This window comes from Giraffa tippelskirchi, chromosome 7, assembly GCF_054371585.1.
Source record: "Giraffa tippelskirchi isolate mGirTip1 chromosome 7, T2T-mGirTip1v1.2.pri, whole genome shotgun sequence".
In the NCBI taxonomy this organism is placed as follows: Eukaryota; Metazoa; Chordata; class Mammalia; order Artiodactyla; family Giraffidae; genus Giraffa; species Giraffa tippelskirchi.
In genome coordinates this window covers 156,268,915-156,283,199 of record NC_137281.1, presented here as the reverse complement: position 1 = coordinate 156,283,199, position 14,285 = coordinate 156,268,915, and the positions used below count along the sequence as shown (strand labels likewise).

Here is a 14,285-nt window from a genome sequence, read left to right as displayed (position 1 = left end):
TCATCTACTTTTGTTATATAGTCTATTTTGACTCAAAGTAATTTTCTTTTCTTTTTCTCTTTTGTTTCACATGTTATCTAAACCTGGGGCTGCACTTGTTACAAATTTCCACTACAAAATTCCCATTACATTCTCTTCATTTACTACCATTTAATAAAGAAGAGATAAAAGATACTCAAGATGGAATGGGTGGGACACCAATCCAACAATGTAAATTATGAGGCTTTCATCGGGAACACTCCTTTTTGATACAACAAAAGAATACTTAGAAGGAACTGAATTTTTAAAAATAAACTTTTAAAGGATATTACTGCTTTCCAAGTTTAAACTTTATCACATAAAAGTGTATTCCCTTCCAAAAAATATATTTACTCTCACGTGTTCACATATACTGCTATTCCAATAAGTGATGAACTTTCTCAATAACCTACCAACTGATTTTAATGCAATGACCAGGCCTGTGAGACATCTCTGACTTGATGTTTTTCTATAGTCTGGTCATCTTGTCCTGTACTATAGCCACCAGTCACACATGGTTGTTCAAATTTTAAATTAATTAGAATTAAATAAAATGAAAACCTCACTTCTTTAGCATGATGTCAATGTCTCAACTGCCACTCATGTGTGCCTGGAGGGCTGCCATATTGACCACCAACAGGGAACGCTTTCTTCAATATGGAAAGTCCTGTCAGGCAGCGTCACTTGCCTAGTTTCTCGCTACTCATTCCATGATGACTTTGCATTAAAAAGAATAAAATAAATGAGCATTAAAAAATCATTTACAGTAACATAAAGTTCAGATCTGGGAAGGTCAGCAAAACTAAGGGTTTGGCCCAGATTTCTGCCTTTCTCCGGGTGAGATCATGTCATTCTTGTTTCCATGGTGCAATAACTCAGGCCCAGAAACTCCAGGTGACTGATTTAAATTCTAACTGAAAGGATATCAGGCAAAAGATTTGAACTTGGGCCCCCTTTTCTCTCACTGTGCTGTTTCCTTCACAATGTCACACTGCTTCTTCTCTAGTCAGCGTGCGTGCACGCTAAGTCGCTTCAGTCGTGTCCAGCTCTTTGAGACCCCATGGACTGTAGCCCACCAGGCTCCTCTGTCCATGGGATTCTCCAGGCAAGAATACTGGAGGGGGTTGCCATGCCTTCCTCCAGAGGATCTTCCCGACCCAGGGATTGAACCTGCATCTCCTGCAACTCCTGCATTGCAGACGGACTTTTTACCTCTGAGCCGCTGGGGAAGCCCCCTCCACTCATCAGGCACTATTGAAAGACAAACTCCAGCAGGCTTCAAGCTTACTGACTTTGATGATAATCCTTTGTGAAATTTAAGGGCAGTAAGTGTACGTCTATGAAAACACACTCACAATAAAGCCATAAACAAAAATACCATTTCATTATCATAGATGATCCATAAAAGAGTAAACGCTAAAATTATGGTGTATCTATATTCTGTACACAGCAACAGAGATCTTAGGCATATCATTTTGCTACTTTACTGCCATACATGACAAGCCTATAAATAAGTATTATACCAACTTCATAGATGAGGGAAGTGAAACTTAAAAAGGTTAAGAAGCATGCCTAAGATCACAAAGCTGGAAGGCAGCAGGTGTCCTAAGATTCAGATCCAGGTGTTTGACTCTTCAAAACCCAGGTCTCCAGTCAGAGCACTCTACAGATAATCCCTGTGAGAAGTGAGCTGGGGAAAGTGTCCCCTAAGTTTTTCCCCATCTCTAACATTGCAAAAAGGTTTTGCATTTGTGTGTGTGTGTATGTGTGATAGAATGCTATTTTTCATTGTGTTCATTTATCTCTGGTTTTACCTGGCAGCTCAGCTGGTAAAGAATCCCCCTGCAATGCGGGAGACCTGGGTTCGATCCCTGGGTTGGGAAGATCCCCTGGAGGAGGGAACAGCTACCCACTTCGAATTTCTGGCCTGGAGAATTCCATGGATTGTATAGACCACGGGGTTGCAAAGAGTCGGACACGACTGAACAACTTCCACTTTCACTTTCATATATTTCTACTCAAATTTCCATTGTGACTGACCTGTTCTAGGGAAATTAATTCATGTGGTAAAGATAATAGAAGAGGGGGAAAGGGTAAAGAGGTAAGAAAAACCCCAAGGGTTATCAGTTTATTAAGGGTAGTTTTATTAAATAGAGAGAGCAAATAATTCCTAACTGCTATTCTTGTTCTTCACTTTTCACTTTCATGAATTGGAGAAGGAAATGGCACCCACTCCAGTATTCTTGCCCGGAGAATCCCAGGGACGGGGGAGCCTGGTGGGCTGCCGTCTATGGGGTCCCACAGAGTCGGACACGACTGAAGCGACTTAGCAGCAGCAGCATCATTCTTGTTCTACCTCCTCGCCTTTCTCTCTTCCTGAGAGAGATTCCTTCTCTCTCTTTTATAAGCATTTTGAGAAAGAAGAATTCAGTTTTATGTCCAACAAGAGTGATTTGTTTTATGAATAGAAGTATAAATTTAATATTCATTTTTTTTCATTCCATGGCAAAAAAATGGAAACACATTTATTATTTCTTGCATTACAAAAATCGTGCCAAATTTTAGGTATAGGAAGGTAAATTCAACAGCATGCTGTGAACTAAAGGGAATATCTAGCATATGAGATAAATGGGGAATTTAAACAACTCCAAAGTAAATGAAAGTAGCACAGTGAAAATCTTTAAAATAAGAAAAAACATCTGGGACAAGCACATGTTGAGCAATTACAAGTAGGAATCTGGACCATGATGCTATTTATTAAAATAAATATTCATTCTACTGAGAGGATCCCTTGCAGTAACAGGAATAAAATGAAAATTCACTTCTATCATTAGAACATGCCTCTTTCTGGTCTGCCTCATCATGGGTGAACAGAAGAGAATCTACATTGGGCTTTTGAATTTGCCGTATGTTTCTAACATGTACTACCTAACAGTGAATTATTTTTTAGTATGTGAATGATGGAACTCCTACCTCATCTTATCTTGAGACATATAATGAAATAGATACATATGTTAGCAAGTGTCTGGACACATCAGGTAGGCCCACCATTACCAGCATGAAAGTGTTAACATAGCATTATAGTACTACGAAGAACTTTGCATTTAAATAAAATCCTTTTACACTGAATATTCACAGGCTGAAAAGTTGCCTCTTGCTTCATTGATTCAAGCAACAAATGGGGCATGTGATCTGAAGAAATCATATCTTTATTTCTAGCGCCACTGTAAGCTGAGTGTGTCTATGCTGTTTTCCAGATGACCACCAGAAGAACTCATTCCTTTAGAGCTATTTTTCAAACCACTGTATCTTTCAATTGATCAAATGCCAAGAGACTTGCTGTTTTTAAACCATGTGGGAGCCATACATTGGCATGGAGGTCATGAAGAACTTCTTGTAGCAGCTGACGAGCAGGCCTTGTTAGAGCCTTTCACAACTCAACCTCTGAGAAGGCAAGAGCAAGACCGCTGTCAGAAACCTTATTTCTGTTTTCTTTATTATCTTTTCATAAGTCCATATTACAACCAAATTTTAACACCGAGTATGCAATGTTAAATATTAATTTAAAAAAAAAAAAAAACCTTGAGAGAAATCGTATTACACCTCCATGGTACATTCATTCATTTGCTAAAAGCAAATGCTTTCTTTGTACACTCTGTTTGCCTCTTTTTGGAAATAAGAGCATGCAGACTAGTTTGCATTTTTATTAAGTGACTACTTGTATTTGCAGGATTCTTAGAGAGTCAGGATGAAAGCCCACGGACATTGGGAAATGGACAAGTTTTTATTATTCAATCACTTATTTTCACAAAGCTTGCTAAATCATTTCATCTATTTAAAATTTAAATCTATTTAAATATAATCTTCAATTGCAATATACTCTATAGATATAAATAAAAGCTTTCCAAATAATTTTCTGAGAAAGAGGAAGCTGTATTAAAAATAAAATACATAGTCACATTTAAAAAAGAAATGAAAGGAGGGAAAGCTAGGAACAATCATTTTCATTCCATTTCCATGTCATTTATTTGTTTTAATTGCTTTAATCTCCCTTACCTCAGTACTTTTGGTTTGACAATATGCTTTATTGTATTTTTCCAGTAATCCTTGCAAGATACAATTATGTAGATCTAATTTTTTTTGAATTCCTCTTTTAGGGGGTATTGTTGAAGAAGGGACAATGATCACTATTTGAGTTCAATTTCAGCTCAGAGGGGGCTTCCCTGGTGGCTCAGCTGGTAAAGAATCTGCCTGCAATGTGGGAGACCTGGATTCGATCCCTGGATTGGGAAGATCCCCTGGAGAAGGGAAAGGCTACCCGCTCCAATTTTCTGGCCTGGAGAATTCCATGGACTGTATAGTCATGGGGTCACAAAGAGCTGGACACGACTGAGCGACTTTCAGCTCAGAGGAATTAAGGGATGAGAGGCTGTGGATCCAAATACATACTCAGTGGATCCGAGGGAGGTTTTGTTGTCTCTGTGTAGCCTGGTCATACAGAGTATAATCATTTTAGTCCTTTCATTCAAACCATTCAAAACTTTGGCACCAGACACAGCTTCTTGCTGCGCTGGCTGAGCGCTAGAGAAGCCAACTCCATCCCCACTCGACTCCCCCGTCCCAGGAAAGCAGGGGCCACAAGTGTGTTCAAACGCATGATTCCGTGAACTAGTAGAGTGTCCTTAGAGTCACTCAAAATCATCACTCCATGAGATTAGTGAGCCTTGGAAGTTTAAACTATTAGTTAATGCATTTGGCCATAGTGTGAACACTCCCCATACAATTATACAATGGTGAAAAGGGTAGACTTTATGTCAGCCTACATGTACACACTTCTATGTTTAAAATGGATGACCAACAAGATCCTATTGTATAGCCCATGAAACTCTGTTCCATGTTGTGTGGCAGTCTGGGTGGGAGGGGAGTTTCAGAGAGAATGGATACATATATATGTATGTCTGAGTCCCTTTGCTGTCTACCTGAAACTATCACAACATTTTTAATCAGCTAATACAAAATAAAAAAAAATTAAAAAAAAGAATTTACGTCAGCCTAAAATTTTGGCAAAATAATCTTTTTGACTTTAAACCACTCAGATGATTTATTCGTGTTATTTAACTTCCTTGCATGTGTGTGCTAACTCTCTTCAGTTCAGTTCAGTCACTCAGTCGTATCTGACTCTTTGTAAACCCATGAACCACAGCATGCCAGGCCTCCGTGTCCATCACCAACTCCCAGAGTTTACCCAAACCCATGTCCATCGAGTCAGTGATGCCATCCAACCATCTCATTCTCTGTTGTCCCCTTCTCCTCCTGCCCACAATTTTTCCCAGCATTAGGGTCTTTTCTAATGTGTCAACTCTTCGCATGAGGTAGCCAAAGTATTGGAGTTTCAGCTTCAACATCAGTCCTTCCAGTGAACACCCAGGACTGATCTCCTTTAGGATGGACTGGTTGGATCTTCTTGCAGTCCAAGGGACTCTCAAGAGTTTTCTCCAACACCACAGTTCAAAAGCATCAATTCTGCGGCGTTCAGCTTTCTTCACTGTCCAACTCTCACATCCATACATGACTACTGGAAAAACCATAGCCTTGACTAGATGGACCTTTGTTGGCAAAGTAATGTCTCTGCTTTTCAATATGCTATCTAGGTTGGTCATAACCTTCCTTCCAAGGAGTAAGCATCTTTTAATTTCATGGCTGCAATCACCATCTGCAGTGATCTTGGAGCCCAGAAAAATAAAGTCAGCCACTGTTTCCACTGTTTCACCATCTATTTCCCATGAAGTGATGAGACCAGATGCCATGATCTTGGTTTTCTGAACGTTGAGCTTTAAGCCAACTTTTTCACTCTCCTCTTTCACTTTCATCAAGAGGCTCTTTAGTTCTTCTTCTCTTTCTGCCATAAGGGTGGTGTCGTCTGCATATCTGTGGTTATTGATATTTCTCCCAGCAATCTTGATTCCAGCTTGTGTTTCTTCCAGCCCAGCGTTTCTCATGATGTACTCTGCATATAAGTTAAATAAGCAGGGTGACAATATACAGCCTTGACGTACTCCTTTTCCTATTTGAAGTCTCTTCAGTTGTGTCCAATTCTGTGACGCTATGGACTGTAGCCCACCAGTTCCTCTGTCTATGGGATTTTCCAGGCAAGAATAATGGAGTGGGTTGCCATGCCCTCCTCTAGGGGATCTTCCTGACCCAGGGATCAAACCTGTATCTCTTATGTCTCCTGCACTAGCAGGCAAGATCCTTACCACTAGAGCCACCTGGGAAGCCCTTAACTTCTTTAAGGTCAACAAATATTCATTTACCATCTTCATCAGAATGTGAAGTTCTGACTGATTAGATAGAAGTAGACAAATGAACAATGGCAAATTCAAATCTGCCTGAGACAAGAGAGGAGGAGAATATTGTAAGAAGCTCCTTGTTGAGTTACAGATTTAAATCACAGTTTGATTTTTAATTATAGCCTCAAAACCATACCTCTATCTATTATAAACCATTACAATATGATATTACTTTGAAAAGAGAATATTCAAATCTGTGTATGTGAATTAAAATCAGATCCAAAATATTTTAATCATTATGAAAGCTTAGGTTACAAAGGGATATTTGCAACTCTCTATTTCTTCCTTTTCCAATTATAGCTGCTTTGGTCCAGATTATTATTCTATTTGTAAAACACTTACTCAGGTCTGCATTTTAACTCTTTTCTCTAAAGTGCCCCCTTTCATTGCCACACACTGCAATAGAGTGGGCTCCCTAAGCTTGATTTGCCTTTTATCCCCTGCTTAGAACTCTTATGTATAACAAAGTCCAAGGCTCCTTAGACCAGCCCACACATAATCTGGTCCTTCCTGTCTTGTTTTTTACAATTACCAACTCGTGGATGTGAGCTATTATAACTTCCTACCTACAGAGACACACAGGAGCACACACGTGCACCACACACGGCAAGTGTACATGCAGCCACACACCCCACAGCGAGGCAGGAACGCCGACATGTGTTACACTGCGTTACTGGAGCTTATTTCAACATCATCGCTCAGAGCCACAAGAGCCAGCGCGGTGGCAGGTGTTCTTCAGGCAGTCAGAACTGGTCTTCTGGTTTATTTTCTGTGAATTCATAGTAACCAGTAACGTCTTGGCTGGTAAATCTCCCTAAGGTTTGTTTGTATGCATTATGGTATTTGGATGAGTGAAATTTAAGGAGTGAAAAAGGCAAGTAGAGAATTCAGAATCATCTTATAGGAATAGTAAAGATATGTGATCTTAATTGTACTTCAATCTGGTGAAGCTGTAAGCAGAGGTGATTTTCTTTCTGTGTTTTTGTGAGGCTTTCTTGGCTCAGTACAACCCGCTACCAGGTGATGGCTTCCTAGAATCTTCCTAAGACAGTAGAAATACCCCTAGTATCTCATTTCTCTCTTCAGCATCTTTTAGTGATTTGATAATTAAATGTAACTTAATTGAGTAAGAATTAATTTGATAAGCATTAATTTACGTATGCACTTACGTAATGTTTTAAAGATTACATAAGAATACCAATGTTTACCAGTTGATCTATGGAAAAAATATATGTGGGAGGATTATAATTGCTTTGCAAAATGTATTATGTAAATTCAAATGTTACTGATATGCTGATATTTTCTAACGCCAACAATGAAAATGAAAGTCAAAATAAAGCAGGTGGGACGTCCATGGTGGTTCAGTGGTTAAGACTCTGAACCCCCCAGTTCAGGGGGCCTGGGGTTCCATCCATCCGTACGGTCATGAATTAGATCCCAAGTGCTGCAGCTAAGAGTAGGCACAGGCAATATAAAAATAACTAACTAAATAAATAATTTTTTAAGAAGAAACATATTAAAAAATTAACCAGGCACCATACCTAAGGTTTTAGGCTTAAATTAGGTTTGTTTAATAACTTTTTCTATTTTTCCATTGAAAAGTCAACTTATTTCCTTTTATTGCTGGGAAATGTAAATTTGGTATTTCGAGGAATATTGACAAAAGCAGTAAGTAAAATCTTAGGGACAAACATCTTGAAATTTCTATTTTAGGATCTCTTCTTTGAGCGGACCAATTTAGTAATGCATTTCGGGACTCTCTTTTAAAAAATTGTTTGGTGGACATTCTCTGGAATTCATCTCAGCGACATTCCTCTGATACTGGTGACTCCGTTTTTTTCATTATCCCTTTATTTATTTCTCTTAAACCCTAGTTGTTTTCTATCCTTGCTTTAAACCTCTCATTTCACAGCCTGCTTCGTCCCAATCATGCAGCGGCAAATCAGGCCTCTTCTTGGAGCCTGTGGAGTTAGTTCAGGCTAGCTGTTTTTCAATGAAATGCAGAGCATAGGAAGAATCCACATCTATCAGGCATACTTGCAAAACAATTTCAAAATGAACAAATCTTATGAATTTATAATTTTAATACAAATGACAAAGGTATATATGAGAAATAGATTTTTTAAAAGAATCACACCTCTATTTTAAGTTGGTTGACTAACTTGTGGGGCAATACTGTGGGTACTAATGCATAGTCTTGAAAAATTTGATGAAACTCAGCACTGCAAGATATGTTAGGCTCACACTGTACCAGGAGAGAAAACATCACAAAGCAGGCCCCAAACTCTACCTTGCCTTACTACAATACCTGGTTCTAGGATGAGAACATTACCTGTTAATAAGAAAGACCGAAATGCTTGTTATTTCATAGGGCCATATCAGAGTAGTCTGGATCTGTCATTAAGATAGAACTCTTCAGAAGAATTGTGGTTGTGAGTTTCCATGGCAATGAGAATCCCAAAAAGGCAAGAAAAGCATTCACCTAAAGTCTTAAAAAGAGCTACCCTCTTGACATCATTTTCTTTGTTTCTCTGTAAAAGAAAGGAGAGTGATTCAGAAATAAAGTAGTCATTCGTTTTAAGGAGAAGATAATATTTAAGATACGTTTAGACATTCACATGGCTGGGATGAAAAGTTAGAGGGTGAATGGTTCTAGGAGAGGAAACACAAATTCCAGTCAGCAAAGAACCACCTCCTGTTCACTCTCATTTCCTAAATGTTGATGCAAATGTCTTGAGGGTCAGAAGCAGCAGACTTTTTTTTTTTGTAAAAACTCATCCAGATTCCAGAAGGGAATTTAGGAATAAAAATGTTTGTATGCAAGATGGAAGTAGTGATGTTGCTTTATCACCTCTAATAACTTTTGTTGGTGGTCTGCATGCTAAATCACTTCAGTCCTGTCTGACTTTTTGCAACCCTATAGACTGTATAGAGACCATGTTATTAATCCTTAAAATCTCTTTTCTGACAATTCGATGAAATTATGCCTCCAAACAAAATTTTATCTATTCTACTAACACTGAGAGATATCATTAGCACTTGCTTGTGTAGTATAAATTTAGACTTCAAAAAATGCATGCGGAAACCTCTCTACTTAGAAGAAACCCAGCTGCCTTAATTCAAGAGATTAATAGAATAGTGTTTCTGATGCATCTTTGCTTTTCATAGGCATTAATTTTTTTTATTTTAGAAAGTGAGGCTTGTAGTCCTTTCTTACTGCAAACAACCTTAGAACTAGATATGGAAATACCTTAATTCTGTAGGAAATTTTAAATTGCATTCAACCGTAGAAAAGATTTTGTATACTTATTTTGGTGGACGAAAGAAAGGGGAAAAAAATGGAAGACATATTGGGATTATATGAACTCTTCAATACAATGAATATGAATATTTGTTACTAGCTTTTCTCTTATAAAGTGTAGATTAGTTATTTTTCATGTATGAAGGATAGTATCAAGAAGAAATTCAATACTTATTTTAAATATTAAGAGCTCTGACTCATATGAAATAGAATGTATTTAAGGGGCCAAACTACAAATAGGAAAAGAATAGAAGAAAATTATTCAAAAAGGAGACAAACTTCTATAAAAATATTGCTAAACTAAAATAAGAGTTAGTAATAATAGAACAGTGTGTTTCATAATCAGAAATTCAGCAAAATTTTAAAAAGTTAATAATCCATAATGGCAGGGGAAGAGAGATAGGTACTATTAAGCACTTCTGGTAATGATATAAATTCTCTGGGCCTCTCTGGAAAGCAATTTGAGTGGTCACTAAAAGCTTAAAAAGAGATTCATACCCTTTAAATCAGTAATTGTATTTCTAGAAATCTGTATTGAAGAAAAGGCTAGAAATGTGAAGAGAGATTTATGTAAGAATATATTCTTAATAGATACAGCAGTAAAATTTTAGAAACATAATAAATATCCAATAACGGGATAATGACTAATAAATTATGGTCTGGCCATGTGATGTCAGGTTGGTAGTAAAAAGAATTTTTAAAAATAATTTAATAATTGAGCTTGCCATGTCTATCTTTTCAGTTAGAAACAATCTCCAGAAACCAAACCTTCACACATGTTCAGTTCAGTTCAGTTCATTTCAGTCGCTCAGTTGTGTCCGACTCTTTGTGACCCCATGAACTGCAGCACGCCAGGCTTCCCTGTCCATCACCAACTCCCAGAGTTTACACAAACTCTTGTCCATTGAGTTGGTGATGCCATCCAACCATCTCATCCTCTGTCATCCCCTTCTCCTCCCGCCTTCAATATTTCCCAGTATCAGGGTCTTTTCCAATGAGTTAGTTCTTCACATCAGGTAGCCAAAGTATTAGAGTTTCAGCTTCAACATCAGTCCTTCCAATGAACACTCAAGACTGATTTCCTTTAGGAAGGACTGGTTGGATCTCCTTGCAGTTCAAGGGACTCTCAAGAGTCTTTTCCAACAACACAGTTCAAAAGCATCAATTCTTTGGCTCTCAGCTTTCTTTATAGTCCAACTCTCACATCCATACATGACTACTGGAAAAAACATAGCCTTGATTAGATGGACCTTTACTGGCAAAGCAATGTCTCTGCTTTTTAATATGCTGCCTAGGTTGATCATAACTTTCCTTCCAAGGAGTAAGCATCTTTTAATTTCATGGCTGCAGTCACCATCTGCAGTGATTTGGGAGCCCAAAAAATAAATTCAGCCACTGTTTACCCATCTATTTGCCATGAGGTGATGGGACTGGATGCCATGATGTTAGTTTTTTGAATGTTGAGCTTTAAGCCAGCCTTTTCACTCTCATCTTTCACTTTCATCAAGAGGCTCTTTAGTTCTTCTTCACTTTCTGCCATAATGGTGGTGTCATCTGCATATCTGAGGTTATTTATATTTCTCCCGGCAATCTGGATTCCAGCTTGTGTTTCTTCCAGCCCAGAGTTTCTCATGATGTACTATGCATATAAGTTAAATAAGCAGGGTGACAATATACACCCTTGACATACTCCTTTCCCTATTTGGAACCAGTCTGTTGTTCTATGTCCAGTTCTAACTGTTGCTTCCTGACCTGCATACAGATTTCTCAAGAGACAGGTCAGGTGGTCTGGTATGCCCATTTCTTGAAGAATTTTCCACAGTTTACTGTGATCCACACAGTCAAAGGCTTTGGCATAGTTAATGAAGCAGAAATAGATGTTTTTCTGGAACTCTCTTGCTTTTTCGATGATCCAGCGGATATTGGTAATTTGATCTCTGGTTCCTCTCCCTTTTCTAAAACCAGCTTGAACACTTGGAAATTCATGGTTCACATATTGCTGAAGCCTGACTTGGAGAATTTTGAGCATTACTTTTCTAGCATGTGAGATGAGTGCAATTGTGAGGTAGTTTGAGCATTCTTTGGCATTGCCTTTCTTTGGGATTAGAATGAAAACTGACATTTTCCAGTCCTGTGGCCACTGCTAAATTTTCCAAATTTTTGGCATGTTGAGTGCAGCATTTTCTCAGCATCATCTTGTAGAATTTGAAATAGCTCGACTGGAATTCTATCACCTCCAACTCCAATAGTCACACATGTAGTCTTCCCTAAGTTATTGATAGATAGACAGAGAAAGACAGACAGATTCCCAAGTGCAAGGCTTTCCTTGTAGAAGAATATAAAAGGATAACTGCAATTTAATGGCAAAATATTACCCCTTCTAGAAAATCCCACAGTGAGGGAACTATGTTGTACAGTGGGCCCAGGTGAATTTCTTGAAGGAAAGAAATAAAAATCTCCATTTTCCCTTCCCAGGATTCCAAGATCATGTATCAGCTATATATTGCTGTGCAAAAGAAGAAGAAGAAAAAAAGCTTTCGCAAACTTAGTGGCATAAAACCACCATCATGTCAATTGCCAACAATTCTCTGGTAGCAGTTTGGGCTGGATTAGCTGACTGGTTCTGCTAATCTCACCTGGAATCTCTCATGTGGCTGTACTTGCTAGGGACTGGAGAGTTAGGATCACCTTGTACTCAGACTTGGAGTTTTGACTGGTCTACCAGCTGGACCTCTCTCTCCGTATGCTCTCTCATCATCAAGAACACAAGCTCAGAGTTCTTATAATATATAGAAACACCATGGAGTCTCAAGAGGGAAGATTCAAAGCCCCCTGGGGCCTTGCTGGGAGGGTACGAAACATTGCTTCCACTACCTTCAGTTTGCCAAAGCCCATCACAGGGTGAGTTATATTCTAAGAGAGGAGAACAGGGTCCATCTCTTGAAGAGCCACAAAATCATATTGTAAAGATCACACATACAGAGATGGAAGGAACTATTGCACCTATCTTGGCAATCTGTCACAAAGAGACCCGTGTTGGTAGACAAGTGAAAGAGCTGGTTGCTCAGTTGTGTCCAACTCTTTGCAACCCCATGGACTGTAGCCCACCAGGCTCCTCTGTCCATGGAATTCTCCAGGAAAGAATACTAGAGTGAGTAACCATTCCCTTCTCCAGGGGATCTTCCCAACCCAAGGACTGAACCTATGTTTGCTGTATTGCAGGCAGATTCTTTACTGTCTGAGCCCCCAGGGGTGGTATTAATGAAGGACCACTGGCTGGAAAGGACTTCTGAAAAAAATTCCTCATTGGCAGAGGAGAAGATCACATTGGTAATCAAGGCACACCACTCCAACTGTTAACACATTTTTTTTTCATTAGCAGTTTTTTGAAATTGATTTTTATCAAAATATTGTTGCTTTACAAAGCTGTGCCAGTTTCTATCCAGAGAAAACCATAATTCAAAAAGATACATGCAGCCCAAAGTTCATAGCAGCACTATTGACACTAGCCAGGACATGGAAGCAATTAAAATGTCCATCAGCAAAGGAATGGATAAAGAAGATGTGGTACATATACACAATGGAATATTATTAAGCCATAAAAGGAAAAAAAACAAAACAACGGGTCATTTAGAGAGATGTGGATGGACCTAGAGACTGTCCTACAGAGTGAAGTTAAGTCAGAAAGAGAAAAACAAATATTGTAGATTATAGTAGTTGACTCTTTGAGGAAAGAGTTTTGCACTGGTTATGGCTGAGTGTTGCAGGTCCCTGTATTTACCACTGTGTCTAGATCCAGGGGGAAAAATGGCTATGCATGTTTAGTATATGTTAACATGCCTACAAACTCGGAAGACTCAGAGTTTGATAGGTAGCACTAGGCACCATTGAGTCAGTGATGCCATCCAACCATCTCATCCTCTGTTGCCCCCTTTTCTTCTTGCCTTCAATCTTTCCCAGCATCAGAGTCTTTTCTAATGAGTTGGTTCTTCACATCAGGTGGTCAAATATTGGAGTCTCAGCTTCAGCATCAGTACTTCCAATGAGTATTCAGGGTTGATTTCCTTTAGGATTGACTGGTTTGATCTCCTTGCTGTCCAAGGGACTCTCAAGAGTCTTTTCCAACACCACAATTAGAAAGCATCAATTCTTTGGTGCTCAGCCTTCTTTGTGGTCCAACTCTCATATGCATACGGGAGAGCTAACAGAGAAACAGACATGAGATTTTAGGATTATTTGGGAGGGCCATGAAAGTATTGTATTAATCAATACACACACACACACACACACACACACACACGTATATATTACGAGTTATGCTGTGCTTAGTCACTCAGTCGTATCCAACTCTTTGTGACTCATGGACTATAACACTCCAGGCTTCTCTTTTCATGGGGATTCTCTAGGCAAGAATACTGGAGTGGGTTGCCACGCCCCCCTCAAGGGGATCTTCCCAACCCAGGAACTGAACTGGGATCTCCTGCATTGCAAGTGAATTCTTTACCAGCTGAGCTGCCAGGGAAGCCCATATATAGTATATCAATAGACATAAACACATATACACATATGTGTGTGCATGAGTGTTAAGTCTCTCCAGTTGTTCCTGAGTCTTTGTG

At 38.9% G+C, this 14,285-nt stretch overlaps 1 long non-coding RNA gene across 5 annotated transcripts in view; it reads right to left on the bottom strand.

Moving 5' to 3' along the window:
* The window catches only part of LOC145515871 (uncharacterized), a 44,063-nt gene extending 35,305 nt beyond the window's left edge, over positions 1–8,758 (bottom strand). For all 5 annotated transcript variants that reach the window (XR_014061080.1, XR_014061082.1, XR_014061083.1 and 2 more), the window contains exon 1: positions 8,701–8,758. This is a non-coding gene — a long non-coding RNA (uncharacterized LOC145515871). The remainder of the gene's footprint in view (positions 1–8,700) is intronic.
* Positions 8,759–14,285: the final 5,527 nt, after the last annotated feature.